General features: G+C 32.2%; 1 protein-coding gene across 1 annotated transcript in view; it reads left to right on the top strand.

Annotated features, from left to right (window-relative positions):
* The first annotated feature begins 7,932 nt into the window (after positions 1-7,932).
* Positions 7,933-23,058, top strand: part of LOC127714274 (tereporin-Ca1-like) — a 470,404-nt gene continuing 455,278 nt past the window's right edge. The window contains exon 1 of the mRNA XM_052220336.1: positions 7,933-8,013. The gene's annotated coding sequence lies outside the window, so the exon portion shown is untranslated. The remainder of the gene's footprint in view (positions 8,014-23,058) is intronic.

The raw sequence follows: 23,058 nt of genomic DNA, 5'->3' as shown, positions 1-23,058 counted from the left end.
AAGATTTTTTGTAATGTTTATTTCTCTCTTACTATGAGTAATAGGATAATTATATTTGGTATGTGCGTACCTTGCAAGGTCCTCATGCCTGTCAGACCTCATTTCATGGATCAGTGAACAAGGTTAAGTTTTCGTGGTGAAGTCCATATCTCAGATACTATAAGCAATAGGTCTACTGTATTTGGTGTATGTAATGATTGTAAGGTGTACATGTCCAACTGGCAGGTGTCATCTGACCTTGACCTCATTTTCATGGTTCAGTGGTAATAGTTTAGTTTTTGTGTTTTTGGTCTGTTTTTCTAATACTGTATGCAATAGTTTAACTATATTTGGTGTATGGAAATATTTTACTGTACATGTCAGTCTGGCAGGTTTTATTTGACCTTGACCTCATTTTCACGGTTCATTGCTCAATGTTTAGTTTTTGTTTTTTGGTCTGATTTTCTAATACAGTATGCAGTAGGTCAACTATATTTGGTGTATGGAAATATTTTACGATGTACATGTCAGTCTGGCAGGTTTTATTTGACCTTGACCTTGGTTCATTGCTCAATGTTAAGTTTTTGTTTTTTGGTCTGATTTTCTAATACTGTATGCAGTAGGTCAACTATATTTGGTGTATGGAAATATTTTACGATGTACATGTCTGTCTGGCAGGTTTTATTTGACCTTGACCTCTTTTTCACGGTTCATTGCTCAATGTTAAGTTTTTGTGTTTTGGTCTGTTTTCCTAATACTGTATGCAAAAGGTCAACTATATTTGGTGCATGGAAATATTTTACGATGTACATGTCAGTCTGGCAGGTTTTACTTGACCTTGACCTCATTTTCATGGTTCATTGCTTATGTTAAGTTTTTGTGTTTTGGTCTGTTTTTCTCAAACTTTAAGCAATAGATCAACTATATTTGGTGTATGGAATGATTGTAAGGTGTATACTTCTGTCTGGCAGGAATCATCTGACTTTCACCCCATTTTCATGGTTCATTGGTCAATGTTCAGTTTTCCTGGTTAACTTTGTTTCTTAGATACTATTAGCAATAGGTCAACTATATTTGATGCATGGAATGATTTTAAATTGTACATGTCGAGTGGCAGGGTTCATCTGACCTTGACTTCATTTTCATGGTTCTTTGGTCAATATAGAATTTCCATGGTTTGGTCTGTTTCTTTTATACTATAAACAATAGGTCATCTATATTCTGTGCATGAAATGATTGTAATAAAGGTGTACATGTATTTCTGGCTTGATTTATCTGACCTTGACCTCATTTTCTTGGATCATAAATGTTAATGTGACACTTGTAGTAAAACTTTATATGTAGGACTATCAACATAAAATCAATGGTCAGTATAGTAGGCGAGACATTTCAGCGTGTGCACTCTTGTATGATATAGCCATACATATTTTACAGTGATCATATGATATAGCTATACATATTTTGCAGTGATTATATAATGTAGGAATCTATATTTTGCAGTCAAGTGATATGATTTTGTTACTTTGTATACTTCAAACAGTGTTAAGTTTTACAAATATGTTTTTGCTGTGTTTGTAAGAATATACTAGTTTTCGGAATCTTCGGTTAATGATGCTATTGATTTTCGTATTTGAATTTCGTTTGGAATTGTGTTTTTTTATCGCCACTTATAAGTTATATGAAGACGAAACGCACGTCTGTCGTACCAAATTATAAGCCTAATATCTTTATCGAGTTTTTGGTACCTTTTGTACGTACTACAATGTGTGTTTTTGTGCTTCTAGTGGCTCTTTATTTTCTCAAAATCTTTAACGAATCTATTATCTGTTCCTATATCCGCTAGTATTGGTTGGTCCTGTCTATATTTCTGTTTGTCCCCCATATAAACTAGATAAATGTATATGATGAAAGAAAATAATCGGGAAAATACTCTTTTGTATTTCTTTAACTGGCATTATCAGTACAGTACACCATTTTGGAAAATAATGTAAAAGTGATGAAATAGCTGAAGACTTTTTAAACTGTATTCATTAGACGCAGTAGTTTCGAATTGACAAATTACCCTTGCGCATAAACATTCGGTTCGCAGCAAAAAGTTACTCAATCTATTTAAGTGTTAATAAACAAAACAAAAAAGAACGTTTTTTTGAATTGGTTTTCTGGTTTGTTTTAAAAGAAATTTTGGCAAACAAAAGATTATTCTTGTTGATTGCGTTGGAAGTAGTACCTTATTATTTTATTTTTTGTAACAACCATTAACATTATATGATGATTATTGTATTTATTGAACTACATACGATTTTATATATTCTGTGTATCCAATTTCACTAAAATTCATAGATTCTTACAATGCTTTTATTACTTTTAAAATAATATATATATTAGATGTTTGTACTTTAACACGTTGATATATGATATGAAGATGTATAAATTATTGAGAAAGAAAGTGGAGTTGCGTTGTAAATAAAATATGACCGAACAAAAACTTTTAAGTTATAAAAAGGGCAAAACATACCCAGGAACAATAAGAAATCAAGATTTAAAAAAAAAACCCGTGGCCAAAGATGAAAAAAAATTCCCATACAAACTACGTAGAAAATTAAAGACTTTTCCCTCAAAAGAAAAAAAAGCTGAAGATCAATTGTGCTTTGGAAGGGTAAGTCGAATTCGCTCCTGCTTAAGGTTAAGCTTTAGCGTTTTCCAGCAGTGGCAGTATCATCAATGCGAACCATATAGTGCTAGCGTTCAATCAATGCCTCTAAATTTACTTTTTCCGGAAACGCCAATTATACCCAAAATGGATAGCAACACCAGAATGAATATGACAGGCTATTAAATCAAACCAATGGTTTCAGAGATCGTTTTACATGGTAGAGACATTGTTAGAAATGCATTTGAGCAAAGATACTTGACCTTTTGTATGTAGAAATAAGAAGATGTGGTATGAGTGCCAATGAGACAACTCACCATCCAAGTCACAATGTGTAAAAAGTAAACAATTATAGCTCAAAGTATGGCCTTTAACACGGAGCCTTGGCTCACATCGAACAGCAAGCTATAAAGGGCCCGAAAATGACTAGTGTAAAACAATTCAAACAGGAAAACCAACAGTCTAATCTATATAAAAAATCTATATAAACACTTAAGAACCACACCAACAAACGACAACCACTGAAACAGGTTCCTGACTAAGGACAGGTGCAAACAAATGCAGCGGGTTTAAACGTTTTAACAGGCGCAAACCTTCACCCTAACCTGAAATAGTAGTGTAACATTACAACATTGAAAGACACACTATAGAATATCAAATGAAATGGCTTAATTAACTCAAAAAGACATATTAACAAAAACAAGTAAAAATACACTGAACGAATAAATTTGATCTATGACACAATGTCAAAAAGACAACTATAACCTTGATTATGTATACTTAGTAATTAAAAGCTATAAATTGGATTTTTAGAAGTATATATTTTGACAGAGTTAAATTTACTGACAAGATTTATTGAAATTTAACGCAATGTTATATAATTTCAGCGGTTTGATGTACACATGTATTTCTGCGAAATTTAATGGTCTTTTAATAAATTATGAATTTGTGTTTTTGAATTACTTATTTTGATATTTCTTGACTTTTCTCATGTTGATACTTGAGGTATTCAAAAAACTGTTGTCATTACTAATTTGTCACGTGTTTACTTCCATTTTTTAAAATGTTTTATTTTTCAACTCTAACATGTCTAATATAAACTGTAAATGACTTACATTTATTGATTGATATTTTGGTCTGGGGGAACATGATGTGTTTATTTGTGATACTTGGCTTTGAACTAGCGTTCATGATCAGTAACTGCGAGTACCCTTATATCGGTACTTTGAGTCTAATAAGACTATTGTTTCATGTTAGTTATGTTTTGTGCTTCGTTCCGATCTATTGAGTTAAACAAATTGCAACTGAATTGTAAAGTTTGTTCTTATTATGTGCTGTTACACCACTGTCCCAGGTTAGGTATTATTTGGCAATTAAATCGGATTCTGATGAATCTGCTTTACAAAAAGATCTTGACAAATTGGCATCATGGGAAACTACGTGGAAAATGCCATTCCACCCAGAAAAGTGTAATGTTATTTCAGTCACCACAAATAAAAAAAGCCAATCACATTTAATTATACATTACATAAGCACTCTTTAGATCAGCAAAATATCTGGGGGTAACCATCAACTCTAACCTTAAATGGGATGTGCACATTAACAACATATGCAAGAAAGCTAATAGCACTCTAGACTTTCTAAGGAGGAACCTGAATATTAGCTCAACATCCATCAAAGAGCATGCATACAGTCCCGTTGAATACCAGCACTAGAGTATGCTTGCTCTGTTTGGGACCCTTAATTACAACAAGACATAGATAGCGTTGAAAAAGTTCAAAGGAGGGCTGCCCGTTTTGTAAGTAACAAATACAGAAACACATCAAGCGTTGGTAACATGTTGCAACAGCTTGAATGGCGCAGCCTCTCTGACCGAAGAAAAGATTCACGATTGGTTATGCTATATAAAAAAGAACACGAAAAGGTTGCAATACCTACAAACAATAAATCATTTCCACAAACAAGACAAACAAGACATTCAAATTCGAACAGCTGTGCGGTCGCCTAAGTACTAAAGAAAGGTATCGTAGTTAAGGTCACTGCATATGGAACAAGTTGCTTTCTTTTACTTTTTCCTTTTCTTCACATACCGAAAACAAAAGAATTTACTTTGCCATTTATAACTATATGTTTTGGAGAGGGAAGTCGACACACGTGCTCTTTGGTAAACTCACACATTTTCCTAAAAAAATTAACATACGCATCTCTAATTTTATAAAAGAATACACATCTTCCTGTTAGTATAAGTCTTTGGACAATTGCTAATCTATCCGCGCAAATCACATACCGGTAGTAATTTATGATAGTTTTCAATGCCAAACATCGAGGAATATATCAAACCTCAATTTGTTTTATATCATTGACCATTAGTTTTAAATAAATAGTGAGTTATCACCTCAACTTCAAAGAAAATCACTCAGTGTCTGTAAATCTTTTTATACCTTTAGAATTATTTTAAGGACTCAAACGCATATTCATTTATGAACTGTTTTGATGTGACGTGTAATAACTGCATTTAACACACCTAAAATGTGCCTTTAAATTTCGTCGCAATTTCCAGAGTTAACTTGTATTTTTAAATAAGATTAAGTATGGTTTCTTTTAATAAAAAAAGGAAAATGTAGTATGTTTGCCGATGAGACGACTCTCTACTAGAGACCAAGTGACGTAGAAGTTAACAGCTATATGACACCATACAGCCTTCAACAATGAGCAAAACCCATACCGCATAGTAAGCTACAAAAGCCCCGAAATGACAATGTAAAACAACTCATACGAGAAAACTACCTGATTTCATAACGTTGTCATTTATTATAATTATTGCTTTTGTTTCCTTATTTATATTTAAATTTGATACAAATGTAGAGCCTTAACTACTATAAATAGAAATTCATTATCTTATCTCTGACTGTATCAATCATCACTCAGTCTCTATAAAGGACTCTGACTCTGTATTAGTATTTCACCACTGCTTTTACATAATTATGCATAATAATTTTTTCTGTTATACGACATCACAAACATCAAGCCCAAACATTAAATTATTCTTTCAGAATCGTCAAGATACCGCTAAAATATATTAAAAATTTTGTTGTAGCATCTTATATCTGCATTTTACACACCTCAACGATTCTTTAAGATTCAGTTTGTTTTTCTTTAATTTCTTTTTTCTTTGTTTTTCTTTGTATTTTTTTCAAATATTTTACCAGTTAGATAATATGTAATTATAATAATTCCGTTTTTGTTATTTTAATCAAAATAGGAACAATTTTAGAAACACCTTGATTGTTCCTATTTTTTTTGGACGTAGAATTCTAATTGCTGCTTAACCGTTAACGGACTTACTCTTTTTTTAATTTCGCTATATTATATAGTAGGCATTTCCGGTATTCCGAAAGACTACAGCATCAACCAATATATATGCGTGAACCCTCAGGGGTTCACGCAAAAATATCGACGAATTAGCATACGAGAAGACAACAATTTAATAGCAGTACATTTTTGAAGATTTTGTTAATGGATTTTCTTTCACAAGAAAGTTTATGTACACTTGTTTTGTAATACAACTTAGCAATTCAAGTATATAAAAAATGGATTCAACTTTTTGTTTAATTTGAAGTTTCATATAACTTTAAAACAACTCCAAAATTATAGTTTTCTCAAAACAAAAGGTTAAACAAGATTTGCAAATATTTATTATGGTTGTAATGAAAATGCAATTATAGTAGACTGTTATACTTAGGAGTTGATTTTAATTTTTCTGGAAAGTTTTTACTAACATTGCCTAGTCTTTCAGCTAAAGCAAAAAACGTACATTTTGCTCTAAAGTCTAAACTTCTATACAGTTGGAAATAGGCGGCAAAAACATGGCATGAATTTTACAATTCAATAATATTCCTTGTTTGGATAATACGTGTGGATTTCTAACTTGAAGTCAAATTTTGAAGAGCAAAATTCTAACCGGCATGATGTAAATTGGGTTCATTCCTTGTTACCATTTAAAAGTGATGTCTAGTTGTGTTGTATAACTATAATGCGAGTCTCAATGAGACTGTTCAATAGTCTGGCGGAACACTTAACAGTGTTAGTGCTGCATTTGTTTAGGATAACATCCTCATTCATAATATATTCTTTCATTGGTATCAGTGGGTTATCAAATTTATCTAATAGAGATTGGATAAATCCGATTATCCACGAATAACTATGTAAGAATCTGTTTCTTTAATGATTATCTATATAAAAATAAGGAGATGAGGTATGATTGGCAATGAGACAACTATCCACCAAATTTCCAATAAAGTGAATGTAAGCAATTATAGGCAACCGTACGGCCTTTAACAATGAGAAAAACCCATACCGGCTTTAAAAGGCCCCGAAAAAATATGATACAATTCAATTGAGAAAACTAGAACATTTTCATAATTGATCAACCAAAAGCCCCTTCTAGTGTCTCCATATTCCTTCTACGTCACACCCTTACGAAATTGAGGCACACACACTTTATATATGCATCTCTGAAAGATATGGGGGAAAACATAAACAAAAGAACAGTTTGAATGAAATGAAATATATCTATATGTGATAGTAAACAAATTGAACAAAAATTGCGGAAGGTGGAATTAATTTCCTCGTACAATGAAGAAAGAGTTTTGTTTATAATGTTGTCAATTGTTAGCACATCAATTCATAGAGCTGATAAAGGTAATGATCTTTTAACTGAACCAATCATTTTTTTTTCTTTTCCAGAAAGGGTTAAATTGTCAGAGAATTAGAGAAATATAGATACACTGGTACCAGTGGATTATCAGATTTTCCAATCGAGATAGTTAAAACTCGATAATTTAACTATCCAGATTGAATAATTCCGATAATAACAAAATAACATAAAACATAATGACCATCCCCTATGATAGTATACGCATTAAACAAGTAAGGAACCATCATGCTTTTGACCAAATCTCGATTTCTTATAGAGAAAATATATACGTTTACTATACAAACATTTATATAGAACTAAAAAGTAGCAATAAGGCACAGCCATTTCATCTTTGTTGGGTTAGGATGTATCCATAAAACATCTACTTTAATTAGAAACAATCTAATTAACAATAACGTACAGAAAATAAGAATGTTTTTGTAAACTGATTATTGAAATTTTTCTCTTCCTTGTGAAATAAGTTTGTTTCCTCAGGAAATTTAGAATCAAACAAATTTATATTTACCCCCATCCCCTCAATAATGATGAGCTAGTTTATAATTATTCCTTTTTGAAATTCTTAAAAATGAAAAGGAAAGTAGGATTTAAATGAAACTACTTAATCACATAACGCCCATGACAACCAGTATTGCATCGATGAACATGACAGTTAAAATCACGAACGAAGGTAAGATGCAAAAAGTATACAAAATTGTATTTTTCAGGTTTATAATCAAACGATTTCTTTAACCATGTTACTCTAGGATATAACATATTTGGATGACCATGAATTATTTCTGTGTGAGTGTTTAGGGGAGGGGGGTTGTTTGCAGTAAAATAATTTTGTTGGTGTGAGGTCAAAATTATATTCTGTATCTTTTTTGTGAAAGATAATTTGATTTCATCCTCTTCGGGCAATATTTCTATTTTGAGTTCTATCAGTACAACATATTAATTTCCATATTTCCAAAATCCTCCGAGGCCGGCCGCTCCCGTTGTGAACATATATTTGTTCAGCATAATACTTGTTCCCCCTGGAACAAAACTATGGATAATAAAAGTTCTTGGGAACAAACATTACATAATACTATTTCCACCTTCATAAGATATTTTCCTGGAACTAAAACGTCATATGGTTTCATAATATTTTTTCCTTTAAAGAAAGAGTGTCATTTGATTTGTTTACACCTGATTACATCTTAATTAATGTTCACCTCACACCTGTACATGTACTACATAAAAAGAACATGAAGAATGGAGTCTGAGGAATAAAACATTTTGTTTTACATATTTAAACGATGGCTCTTATTCTAAACAAGGTAAAGAATATATATTTTTAATATTTTATTACTGCATGCTCCACTCTGACTAACTTTACTACATGGTCCATTAGTCTGTACCAATGAAGAAAGTTTAGCTTATATTTTGGTCAAGCACAAAATTAGCCACAAATTTCAGATGAAAATGCCTGTTATTTTATTATTGGAAATTACTTCCATACATTTGTAGCTAAAAATAATTATGGGTATTGTAGTATACATTCCTAGAACTTTGATCATATAATAAATATTTCTAGAACTTTAATTATCTAATAACCATGATAACTATTCCTGGAACATTTATAATATAGTCAATATTCCAATATGCCTGGAAATTTTATAATATAACAAATATTCCTAGAACTTTTATAATATAACATATATTCCTGGAACTTTTTATAATATAACAAATTTTCTGAGAACTTTTATAATATAACAAATATTCCTGGAACTTTTATTATATAAAACATTGTCCATAATATTTATTCCAAAGAACTTTTATATAACATTGTGAACTTTCCTTATGTAATATTTTATCCTTTGTGAAGGAAATTTTCTTATAGCATTGGATAAAATATTATATAAGGAAAGTTCCCAATGGAACTTTTGTTATATGCTAAAAGTTCTTTGGAACAAATATTATGGGGAACTTATATTCTGTCACACTGTACCTCCAAATATATAATGTTTATCCCCTTATTAACTTAATATTATTGTATTGTATGGCATATACACAAAAGATAATCGAGAGTTTCAAATAACATAAAAGTGATTTAACAATGCTTTTTCCCATACATTTCATACGAAAAATTCAATAACAAAGGTTATGTGTTAGCATTATCTATGCATACGGCCGCCGGTGTCAACAATTGATAACCGTTTAAAAATAGTGGTTGTCTGTCAATTCATAATTATCTTAATGTGTTTTTGTCATTTGGTGAATCTGCTGTTAATGGCAGACATTTGTTATTTTTCTTTTAAGATATTCACAACCTTTTTAGTCTCGGAACTTGTTTGTCTTGACATTATGCGGAGACAGCTTTATTTTTTCAATATTTAGATGTACGTCTTTACATTTTTTGTGTCGATGAGTTTATATCTCATGACGTGTATGCCATACCTCCTTTTATTCTAATAGGTAAGTAACCGTGAAACAAAATCCAATGAACATTTAAAATTTTTAGTTTTCTATTCAATTGTATTCGACAAGGGAGTGTATTGGCAAATAATGGATGAAACTGTTTTCAAGAAGAGGACTGCTAGGGTATAAGAAGTTATGATTTTCAAAGATTGTAGCTCTTTCAAATCGTCTCGTAGTTATGTCTTGGAAAAACGAAACAGCCGACTGTTTAAAAATTATTTTACAATCTAATTTTGAATTCAAGGCATACTTGCAGTTATAAATCATTTCAGATATAATAAAACTTATTCGACCTTGTACAATTATACAAGTCTAAATATTTGTGCAACGTAAAAAGTGTATAGAATAAGATGAAGTAATAATATAACCTTATTGCAATACAAATATTCGGGTACAACAAATGCAACTTTACTGGTGTTGGTCTTTTTTACAAAATGAAAATTAAATAGCAACTGAAAATCCTTTGAATTTCCTTATATTATGTTATTTGTTCAAGTGTCCATATCCATAATATAAATGCAATATGCAGGCCTCTGCAATAACTTTTTTTTTCAACTTTTCCAGTAGGACAAGTACATACCAAAACTTACTTGTCCGAATGAAATTGTAACTTGTCCAAAAAAAATCTTAATAATAACCTTTTTTGCATTTTAAGTTGATTGAATTAAAACAATAGAACAGAATTTGATTTTAACATATCTTTTGCAATACTTTACAAAAATATGAGTCGAGAACAACTGAATCTAGTCATGTCACAGGACTTAGGTTCTAGTTTTCATCAATGCCAAAGTCTCATCAGACTCTGCACATGAGGCACCGTCTGATAGGATTGCCAATGTACACTCATTGGATTTGTATCCTGGTTTTTTAATTTGAAAAAAGTTTATTTAATGCAATCAATAAAAAAATGGAGATGAGGTATGATTGCCAATGAGACAACTCTCTGCAAGAGATCAAATGACACAGAAATTAACAACTATAGGTCACCGTATTGCAAGTATTGTTTTTTTCTACATACATGACATATGATCAAATATGATTTTGTGAATGTAATGGTCATTTTTATTTTAAAAATATTTTTGCTAAAAAAATTACCGGTATGGTATTTGTTATAAAGCAACAGAATAAGGTAGGAAAACGAGGTACTGATTTGTCTTGGTCCTGAAATGTCTCCTGCGTTACCAAACTGTCTATTAATTATGTTTATTGAATATGTCTCCTACGGTGCCAAACTGTCTATTAAACTTGGAGCCGAATCGCTTCCGAGCTGGTGATGAACTGTCTTGTAAAGTTACCTTATCTACAAAGCGCAGCATATTGGATCAGTAAGACTGGTTTCCGAGAACCTGTTAAAAAGTACCTGACAAAGAACCAGTTTTAAATTATCGATTGCAAGTAAACATGTCAAATTAATACTTGTTTTTATGTTCTTTTCTTGTTTTTTGTTTATAATTACTTTGTTCATCAAAGTTGGATTACATTTATTTTCTGCATAATAATTTTACTTGTCCCGTCGGACAAGCTTGATATAGCTTTTACTTGTCCGACCTTTGTTTCCTCTGGTACCGGACAATCGGACAAGCGTTATTGTCGAGCCCTGCAATATGAATAAATACATATTTGTACTATAGGCCTACTTCTATTTTTCTGATTTTAAACTATTTATTTGTGAAGGATAATGAATCTTATTACATCTGAATTTATTCATAACTGTAAACATGTGTATCTATTGAGGTGTGAATAAATATGTGCATTAGTGAGTATAATTATTTCTAAATCTGCCTAGATATAATTTTACAGAAGACGTCACACGTTTTAATCATCCTTTTTAGACGGACAACACCAAATTATAATATCAGCGTATAACGAAGAAGGCGTCCATTCTGTCATTTTGCCTAGCTGTTCGTCCGTCCGTTTTCACATGGAATTGTATCAGTAACTCCTTTTTTAAAGCCTATGAATATATTTCAGTTAAATGTTTAGATAACATTATTAGTCTGGATGTAAGCTTAATACTTAGGGTATACCTGTGATCTCTAATGGTCGTGATATGAGAGCCTGACACTCTAGAAGTAGGGCTATATTGTAATTATTTCGTCTGTCCGTCCAACAAATATTTTCGTCAACTTTTTTTTCGATGAGTTGTTAAGTGTAGGTGTTTGTTATAGATCTGTCAGATAACCATTTCTGATGAATGTGTCAGACATCTATTTCTGTTTACCGATCCTTTTGAAATACGACAGGATATCTGCGTAGTACGATAACGCGTGCTACTTCATGTTGACATTCTTAATTCTGGTATACGTTTCGAACATTCTAAATGAATTGTAAATAAGGTCTTCAATAATCGACAAATGTTGTGCAGTATTAGTGTTGTACGGTCAGGAGTGAAATAAGCGGGTTTTTCAACTGGGAAATCTCGGTATGTCATTGCAACCAATGTAATAAATTATTTGATTAAGATTATAGGATAGGACACTGATCTGAGGATTGGACACATATGTGTTGCTATACATGTATTACCTATACTCCATGACTAAATATAACTAAAACACAAATGTAAATTTGCCGACAGCCCGTCGAATGTGATTCTTTTAAGAAGATACTCTCTAGCCGCCGTGCAACTGAGTTTCTTATCCTTATTAATCAATTTACATAACTTTCCTGAACTATAGATAGGACGAAATAAAAATTTATTCTCATGACTACTAAAACCAGGCAAACGTGTGTATTTAACTAACATATTATAGGAACATGCGATTGTAGAATCTTTTGATATTATCACTTCATTGCTTTGCCTGTATTGGTCAGTTTTGCTCTTACTTATATGTAAAATCAGAAAAGAATCTTGTATATCAATGTCAAGAAAACGCAAAGAACTAAGCTCATCGTATCTAAGGAAACCTGCAAAACAAAGTAGCATCATAGTCAAATCTCTCAGCACAAGTAGATATGAACAATCTTTGAACGTATCACAAAGTTCTATCAAAACGTCTGTAGTAACTGGATCTTTCTTGTTAGTCTTCTTTGGCGCAACTCTTTTAGACGCTTCTAGTATTGATGTAACAAAAGTGTTCGTGGTAGGATCTTTTAAACCGTTGATTTCGTGTGCCCATGTTATACCATATATGGCATTATACACCGGATGATAAGTGGAACCGTTGTTAACCAAGTCTGTAAGGTATAGTGCGACGTGCACTGGTTGAGCTGGCAAAGCAACATGTCCGTGAAGAGATATAAAACGTTCCCATCTTTTGAAAGCATTAAAATAAGATTTGACTGTGTTGTCACTTCTGCTATTAATTAAAAGTTCGCACATTTTTGGATAAAGCCTGTAAAGATAACTGTCACCATCGATGCCGCTATTTCTAATGGCCTCCGCTACTGTACGATCTAATTTGGTCCCTGTTAAAAAAGAGAAGAATCATAAATATTTTGATCTAAAATTGTAATATTAAACCAATCATTCTAAATTTCAAAAATTGTTGTCCAAATATGCCGCTTTGACCGCGGCCTTCTCTGGTCAAGTTCTCTCCCTGAAAAAAATTTTGTGCAACTATGAAAGCTTTCATGTTCCCGTTCTCATCTGTTATCATAGGCCAGTACGGTGCAGAGGTCCACTCTGGTATGACTAAAGTATCATTGCATTTTTCCTGTTTTAATTTGTTTATCACTTTTGGAATCAAGATTGGTGGTGGTACAAGCCAATTATTTTTACCTTTCCAGTCAACTGTGAAAGCGTCGATACCTGATGTTCCTGGACACCAATATTTTGAATTGAAGTGCTTACACTTGGTGTTGTAGTCATGTGCGAACCTATCAGCGTTATGAGGACCCCACAGGTGATCTAAATATGTAAATATTTCGTCCTGTACCTCCCAGTCATCACAATCTGACTGTCTACTTAACATGTCAGCGTGTGTGTTTTGTTCACGTGGAATCCAAACAGAACTTAATTTAATCGATTGATTCTCACAAATTTCATGTATATGTATCACGTTTTCATGTACACTGCCAAGAATTTATCCACGTTTTTTTGGTACATTTCTACCCTCGTACATATCAGTACTGTTCGGCAAGACTAAAAACTTGTAATGTTATACTTTCTATTAATTCAGTACTGTTTATTATTATACAAAAACTGTACAATTACTAATTCTATAAATTCAGTACTGTTTCAATACTGATTTCGTCAGTACTGTTTCAGTACAGACTTTGTCAGTATTGTTTCAGTACTGATTTTGTCAGTACTTTTTAGTACTGATTTCGTCAGTAATGTTTCAGTACTGATTTCCTCAGTACTGTTTCATTATAATACTGATTAAGTCAGTACTGTATCTGTACGGAATATTTCATTACTGTTTTAAGTATATAGTAACTTTTTTTTCAGTGCATGGATTAATAGATCACTGTGTTCATGTAAAAAAGATGTCATTTTTTTAAGTATGTAGCTGTGCACTTTAGTTTATTTATCTTACAATTGGTTACAATGTTTACATACAGTGATGCCAATTTGAAAATAAAAGGAACTGAAAAAATAGTCAAATAGGTAATTATGTATTGATAGCAAAATTAAGGTATTGGTGGTCTTAGGTTGTTTTGAACTTTTAGGGTTAGGTGAATTGTTCTCTTTGCCACTCACCCTGTTTCAATTCCTTTTCTATATTATGACATGTTGATGATTTCGTTATGTTTTTTTATTTCTCTGATGTTTTGTTCTGATTTGGTTTTGCTTTAGGTCCAGCTCTTCAACAGTTATTTTAGCTTTTTTTTTTAATATTTTGGCATTGTCAAATTTGCATCTCATTCTGGTGCGGTCAATTGATATGGTTTATGTGTTTAGTAAGATCTCATTAATATAGGTTTTATATTTGACAATACCATATTACATGTATCTGTGTCTTGCTTGGGTCAAATCAAAACATATTTAACAAGACTTGAACATTGGAACTGGGTATATTACTTTTGAGAAGATGGATAGATAGATGTTATGTCATCCAGTGGTAAGTTAAGTGCATAATCAGAACGAGGACATGATACTCAGATATAAATAATTACCCTATTTTGAACGAGACCAATACTGCACTGAGTTGAATTTTTAACTTGCTAGTTCACCACAAGGACAGAATCTGCTAGAAGACATGTCATCCTACTTGGACAGGTACCTTCAAACTGAACAGTATGTTTTTTTTCTCCTTGTGCTGTGTGCTGAGGGAATATTTAGATAACAACCACTTTTCCAGTCCTAATTTTCATAAATACATTTCCGTTTATATGCCCATTGTAAGATTTTTAATGGTTAAATAAATTTATTGACAGTCATTGGCAGATATATATTTGTATATATTAATCATGCTGCAATTTCATTCACTTGTCATTTGTGTATTGTGAATAATATCTGCATTGAGGCCGGGTAACTTAGATATGAACAACTCTTGTAATCTATCCCATTAACCTTAGCTGCAGAGTATATTTAATTAAAAAATAAATTAAACTTTGTGTTAGAATATATAGGTATCCTGTTAACGGGAAGTTAAAGGGGTGAAATTAAAACTACATTACTCAATAATTCTTATATGATTTGCAGATAAGAGAATACGTTGATATGATTGGTTGAGAGGACTTCCGGTAGTTGTTCTTGACGTTGTTTATTTTTCGATAGACGACGTAGACCGAACTTCTTTTCGTAACCAATGTAAACAAGATGGCGGCGATAATGACACAATCTGGATCGAAGTTAACAAAATTTATTTTCAATTCGCGTTTTAAAATAGGTCTTAATATTTGAATTAAATAATAAACACAAAACATTCGTTTGAATGATAATAAGAGTTTTTGTAGTTTATTTTTTATCAGATTGCAAATTTCATGGAGTACATATGTTTGCGTTAACCAACAAATATATTCATGCGCCAGGCCTATTAAATGACACAAATATACAATTTACGTCTGATAGAGGTTACGAGTGTGAAAAACTACTTCCTTATATGTATGTATGTAATGTATGTATGTATGTATGTATGTATGTATGTATGTAATGTATGAGAGCTGCGTGGAATCCGTGTACACTCCCTATCGGAATTAATGGAGATGTGTCACTAACGTATATTTGTTGACCATTTAAATACATGGTTTGCTCAGCAACATTGATTTTTTTTCTTAACTGAATAAAACAAGATGAAGATCTCAAATGTTTAATTTTCTCTTTGTATCTACTGTAATAACTTCCATTGCAAGTACAATAATAAGTAATCTTAAGAATGAACAGCATGACAACGTTACAAAATGTTTTTTTTTCTCTCTCTCAATTCGATGTTTTAATCACTGTTTTGTAATTCTGCTTCAATGACAATGTTGTTGTCCACTGTTCTTCCAATGCATGTGATATATATCTTTACCAACTTGTTTCTGGAAAGAAAAAAGTGGATTATAACACTGTCAGATTTCAATGTTATCATTTTTGTTAAAGTCCAATAATATGGTAAAATATAGGTTAACCATAACATAATGTGTATAGTGTATATGCATTGCTAAAAGTGGTATAACGTTAATACAAGGTTTATATTATACATGGAGAAGAATGAAAAAGAATGGAATAATGTATGATTTACCTACTTGAAAGTTACTAATCTAATACGATTTGGAGGAGAAGAATTTTAGCGCCCCAAGTCTGGGTAGGCAAAATTCCATGTTTTCAATATGGGCTGCACTCTGACATTCTTCAATTGTTTTGTTATAAATAAGGCCGTTGTTTTTTCAAAATTGAATTGTTTCATGTCTTGATCTTTTGTAGCCGACTATACGGTATGGGTTTTCTCATTGTTGAAAGCCGCACAGTTGCATATAATTGTTAACATCCACTTCATCTGAAATTTGTATCCTTTTTGTGGAATTTTTCATTATCAGTAACAGTGGCAATTGTTATTATAATATCATTTCAATCTGTAATTCAGTTTCAGAGAAGGAGCTAGATCTTAGTTTGGATTTCCTTAAGGTTCCTATGTTAAACTATGTCCTGCTGTGACACTAATCTTTTGATCGGCACCAAAACACATATATTAACATAAATCTGATTATTCGAGTACAATATCAATGCAATCTGTCAAACAGTTAACTGAGAAGTTGTGTGTACGGATATGTACTTCCCATAGTGTTCTTTGTTAACCATATTGACATATTTTAATTGTTGAAGAATTGTATGATGCTCTCTATTCTTTTGAATATGATCGTTGTTGGTTTGTTGTCTCATGAACGCACTACAACATTTCATGTTATTGAAATAAAATATTACGGACAAACTGAAAATACTTACCTAAATAAATCCTAATTGAGTGTAAAGCTATACCTACCTTTCGAATTATTTCCAAAATGTTCTACTGTCATCTTTCATACCAGTTCTATCTCGATCTCATATATTATCTGTTCATTACAGTTTTTAGTTGTTGATCTAAGACTTTATTTTCCTCATAGACTTATTCTTTGTATTCTGGTGGGATCCATTTTTAAATACCTAAATAACTAGAAACCTAGAACAATAGATAATACATCAAATATTTTGCATGAATTTGTAAAAAGTTGTTTTTCCCAACATGCTTTTTATGGTATTATTTATGGACCTAACACTTTAAAAATTGTCCTTTGAAAAAGTACATCATAAGAGAATTTGAAAGATTGTATCGATGTATTACAAAATTCTGTCAAGTGGTTCAGGAGCAATTGATGACACATACAGTGGAGATCACTTCTAACCTCTCATCAAATCTGTCAGAATCTGTCAGGAGAACTGTTCTAGGACAGTATGTAGAACTGTCATCCTGACAACTTTTAGACAGTTCTAGCTAGAACAGTTCTAACCTACAACTGATTTGGTCAGTTCTACCTAGAACTGATTTAGACAGTTCTACCTAGAACTGATCCTGACAGTTCTACCCTAGAACAGTTTTAGACAATTCTACAACTAGAACAGTTCTACGGCTAGAACAGTTCTACGACTAGAACAGTTCTACGATTAGAACTGATTTAGTCAGTTCTACGGCTAGAATTGATTTAGTCAGTTCTATCCATAGAACAGTTTTAAGAACGCTTTGTCTTAAATATAAATAAGTCAAAAGAATATAATATATATTAAAAAATTCTCATCACAGCACTGTTTTAACATTTCTCGTTAGGGGCGGAAAATGTTCATAACCGTTTCCTCGGTCGCTTTTATAGCGGAAATTTTGTTACGATGGATGTCGATGGAGGAGAGTGCAAAACAAATAATTTTATGAAATATTTGTACTTACAGGTAAATAAAATACCAAACTTCATTATTTAGAGTTTATAATGAACGACTGGCGATATTCTGACCAGACGGGAAAGGGGTGACACGTTTTTTTGTGGATGGAACATGCTTTTTGACAATAAGCTTGTTACCGTTTTGATCGATGTCTCAGTTTGTTTACATTCTTCATAATTATTTTATTTTTTAACCCTTTCTTGTGTAGAGTTGGTTATTTTATCAGGTCTGAGATTACTATAACAATAATATACTATGTGTTATAGTAATCTCAGCCCCATCCCACCAAAACTATCTGTGAGGGGGGTAATGTAGGGAAGAGGGATGTTTCATCAGAGTTTACGAAATGTTAAATTAGCTGATATCACAGTTCACAGGAAATACAACAAAACTGTTCACGAAAAACAATAGTTTAACACCACCTTCATCACTGTTTACGAAAAACGACGATTTAAAAACTTCATCTCGGAAAACGTTGATAAAGTTTAAAGACTTATATCACAACTCCCTCTGTGTCGGATAAAATACTGGAAATCTTCACATACGATTTTCCACTTTGCCTTTGGCGAAGATTAACTATTCGCTGTCTCAAATACATTCAAATTCTGTTAACTTTGACAAGAGGCATTTTGCGTGTGGCTTTATCAACGATAATAATAACACTGAATGGTGACCAGTGAGATGCCCTAACTGCAGTGACGTCATTTAGAACTGTTCTACAATCCTGACAGGTTTGGTTAGTTCTACGGCTAGAACAGTTTTAGACAGTTCTGCTGACAGTTCTACGGTTAGAACTGATTTGGACAGTTCTACCTAGAACAGTTTTAGACAGTTCTACCCTAGCACTGATTCTGACTGTTCTACCTAGAACTGATTTGGTCAGTTCTACCTAGAACTGATTCTGACAGTTCTACTTAGAACAGTTCTAGGGTAGAACTGTTCTAGGGTAGAACTGTTCTAGGTAGAACCGTTCTAGGACAGTTTAGAACAGTTCTATGACAGATTATTCTGACAGTTCTAATGAGAGGTTAGAAGTGATCTCCACTGTACGGGGGACATAAGGACAAAAGGACAGACTCTCTCATCATTATATACATAACATGTACCTACCACTTTAGAATGTGGGTTAATCCTACCACATACACGAACAGGAATAAAAGTGCCTGTCCTAATTCAGGAATATTTGGGAAATAGTGGTCAATTGAAATTCTATAACACATTTCTATAATAAGAGTGTCCACGCTGAAAAACTGAGAGCTATGGAAATGATAATTGATAATACACTCGAAAATTGTCGAGTTTTAATAAGTTTATAACATCGATAGTAAAACTGTGCGGGATGTATAGTTTTCAACAAATGTGAGAGTGGTCACGTTAGATATGATGCCTCATGTAGAGAGAGAGTGTGTCATGCTCTCTGCAGGTTAAGAACCATTGCAACAACTCTTTGAGGGGCCGTCGGTGGCCTTTTATCTGAGCCTGCAACAGGGCAAATTCCTATCCCTATTCAATATGCTTTCATTGACCAGTGGCAGTCCAAGTTTCATTGACCTTATTTCATCCCAGATGACATCTTTTACAGGACCTACCTATTGTATTTATTATTAAATTGTTCTGAACATGCATTTAATATTTGCCACTGGACATTAAGCACATTTTTAATACATGTACTTTATGAATATTTTATTATTATGAGGACTCTCAGTAGGATTATTTTTAACTAATTAATAGGATTATCCTCTTGAAATAAAGATCATGTATACAAAATATTGTTCAATAATAATGTGTCGGATTATAAGGGTGTCGGTCCATTGGGTCGTCAGACCTTGGGGTGTCGGACTAGTGGGGCGTCGGGCTATTGGGGTGTCGCTACAATGTGTTGTCAGACTAATGAGGTGTCGGAATAACGGTGCTGCCCCACATAGCTCTATGTAGCTTTGAACCGACATAAATTCAATCATTGACCAATGAAATAAATATATAGATCTACAAAGTGTGTGTACATGATCTCTTCATATAAATTTCACATGCAGTTTCCCTTGTAGTATGAAAACCAGGACAAGACCGGTTCAAACAGAAAGATTAAGAAAGCAAAGAAAACTGTGCACCTTATAAAAGGGTGTGGATGGGGTTTCTTTATTTCTGTATTCTTTAATATTTTATACCATTTTTCAATATTTATTATAAAAGAGGGGCGAAAGATACCAGATAGACAGTCAAACTCATAGATCGAAAATAAACTGACAACGCCATGGCCAGAAAACAAAAAGACAAACAGACAAATAATAGTACACAAGACACAACATAGAAAACTAAAGACTAAGCAACACGAACCCCACCAAAAACTGGGGGTGATCTCAGGTGCTCCGGAAGGTTATAAATTTTGCCTGTTATTCTCTTTTCTTTATATCACTACAAACCAGTAAAAGTCTGAAATGGCCTATATCTGTACTCGACTGTACTGATTTTTACTCGACCAGTCTGAATTGGTCTGAATTTTACTCGACATTACTCGACCCCAGTCTTAACCATACTCGACCGTACTGATTTGTACTTGACCCTTATCTTTGCCATTGAAAATAGTCTGAACTATTACTCGACCAGTCTGAAACAGTCTTAACCCATTCTCGACCTGTACTCGACCAATTTTTTCAGTCTAAACCATACTCGACCAAAGGTCTGAACAATACTCGACCAGTCTGAACCATACTTGACCAAAAAACCTATACATTTTTTTATTTAGCTGTTAAAATTAATTTCTTTTTTATGAAATAAAGATATATATAAAAACATATTTTTACATCCTTACATGATTCTCAGATTTATCAAATAGAGATAGTTAAATTAAATTATCTTATATAATAATTTAATTATATTAATTTTAAAGTTTTAGAGTTTTGTTAAAAAAAAGATTTTCTTTTAACTAAAAACCACACCTTTACTGGGGGTAATAAAACCTTATCAAGGTGCTTCTTGTTTGGCATGTGTTATTTATTTTTTTTTTTAAACTTAATTTTCCTAAATTCCTAAAGAAAAACTATATAGGTTTCATGGTTACATACAATAGTTATATAATTATCTTTTTAATGAGGTAACAACAGACAAAAAAATCACTGAAATTGTTTAACCTTATATTAGAAATATATCTATTCTTATTATAATTTGGGATATATTTTATATAATATATATCAAAAAGGGATAAAAAAAATAAAGAAATAGATAAAATTTTTCTTCTGATTAGTGGTAAAGTATAAAGTAATACCTCCTGCTTGGGGCAAACTCATTAAAAAGATCACACCTGTCAGAGAGTATTAATTTCTAATTAACATTCATTAAAAATTGAAACATCCTGTGAATCTTAAATCGCAAGGCCTTTTGAATTCACTAGATAAGTAATACACGAGTTTAAGAAAAAAAGGGCTTTCTTTTTACCTGTAAAACACATATGTTCTGAGGTAAATAAACCTTATTAAAGTGCTTCTTGTATGCCATGTCTTTAATTTTGACAAAAGTTATTTAAATTTAATTGAAATAATTTTTTTCTGCAACTTTGGAACACATTTCCTTTTTTAAATGGTTATCAAGGATTGCTATGGAAGTTCTATTATCATGATTATATTAAATTCTTGGTTTTTCAAAACAAAGGTGTGATTTTTAAAATTTATTAAGTTGCTTTATATACTATTTTAGATATATTTTAATAAAAAAAATGTTCACTGCATTATTAACTAAACTCAACTGACACCATAAATCTATACAAGGCTTAAGTAAATGGTGAAAATTGTCCAGTAACCATAAAATATATCTGAAACATTCAAAAAAATTTGAATAACATTGAAAATATTAGTCACAATTCAGTTTTGAGATTATTTGATCAGCTTATTTTATTTTTATTTTAAAGGTGATATATATATGTAAGTGTTGATAAATATGGTGTTGAATTTATATTATGTTTATTGTGAAATTTTGGTTTCAATGCCATATTGAATACATTTTAAATTTCAAATTGTTGTTCAAATTTCTAGCCAGGGGAAATAGCTGTTAAAAACAGTTCCTAAATTGATGAAATACAATAGATAGATACAAAATTAGGTCTAGGTTGGTTAAGACTTAGTCGAGTATGGTTCAGACTGGTCGAGTATGGTTCAGACTAGGTCGAGTATGGTTCAGACTAGGTCGAGCATGGTTCAGACTAGGTCGAGCATGGTTCAGACGAAAATAAAATGGTTAGGTACTGGTCGAGTAAAGGTCGAGTACAAGTTCAGACTGTTAAGTATGGTTCAGACTACAGTCGAGTATTATCAAGTAAATTTCAGACCAATTCAGACCAATTCGAGTCTTTTCTTCATTGCTACTTTTTACGTTATAATGACAGCCTGCCATTCTGAAAAAAGGACATTAGAAAATTGTCTGTTTTCTGTTTCATGGTCTTTTCTCGCTCGGCGTTGGAGGCAAAATTTATGTCTTTCTGCCTCTTTAGTTTTTATCTTATTATAAAGGAATATAGGTGAAAAATATAACACAAATTAGGCGTCTTAAAACAAATATCTTGCACATTATGCGAAAATGTCTGCTATTTCATCTGTTAAAACAGAAGGAAAAAACTTAGATTAAATATAATCTACAGAAGTATAAAACATATTGAACAGTTTAGTCTTAGATGCATGATTTTTTTATTAGTTGTTAGTGGCTTTGAACTAGCTGTCAGTAACTGCAAGTACTCTCAGATCTGTACTTAATTACCTTTTGTTGTTGTGATATACAAGTACCCGGCCACGTCCACTCTGTGTTTTTGTTAGATGTATTTCTAGTTGTGTTCATTTGATGAGTTAAGCCTTTTTCAACTGATATTTATAGTTCGTTGTTATGCTGTACTGTTACACCACTGTCCCAGGTAAGGAGGGTTGGATCTCGCTAACATGTTTAACCCCGCCACATTCTGTATGTATGTGCCTGTCAAAAGTCAGGAGTCTGTAATACAGTGGTTGTCGTTTG

This window comes from Mytilus californianus, unplaced genomic scaffold, assembly GCF_021869535.1.
Source record: "Mytilus californianus isolate M0D057914Y unplaced genomic scaffold, xbMytCali1.0.p SCAF_9, whole genome shotgun sequence".
Lineage (NCBI taxonomy): Eukaryota > Metazoa > Mollusca > Bivalvia > Mytilida > Mytilidae > Mytilus > Mytilus californianus.
The sequence above is the reverse complement of the archived record's forward strand: the minus strand, read 5'-3'. Positions and strand labels throughout refer to the sequence as shown.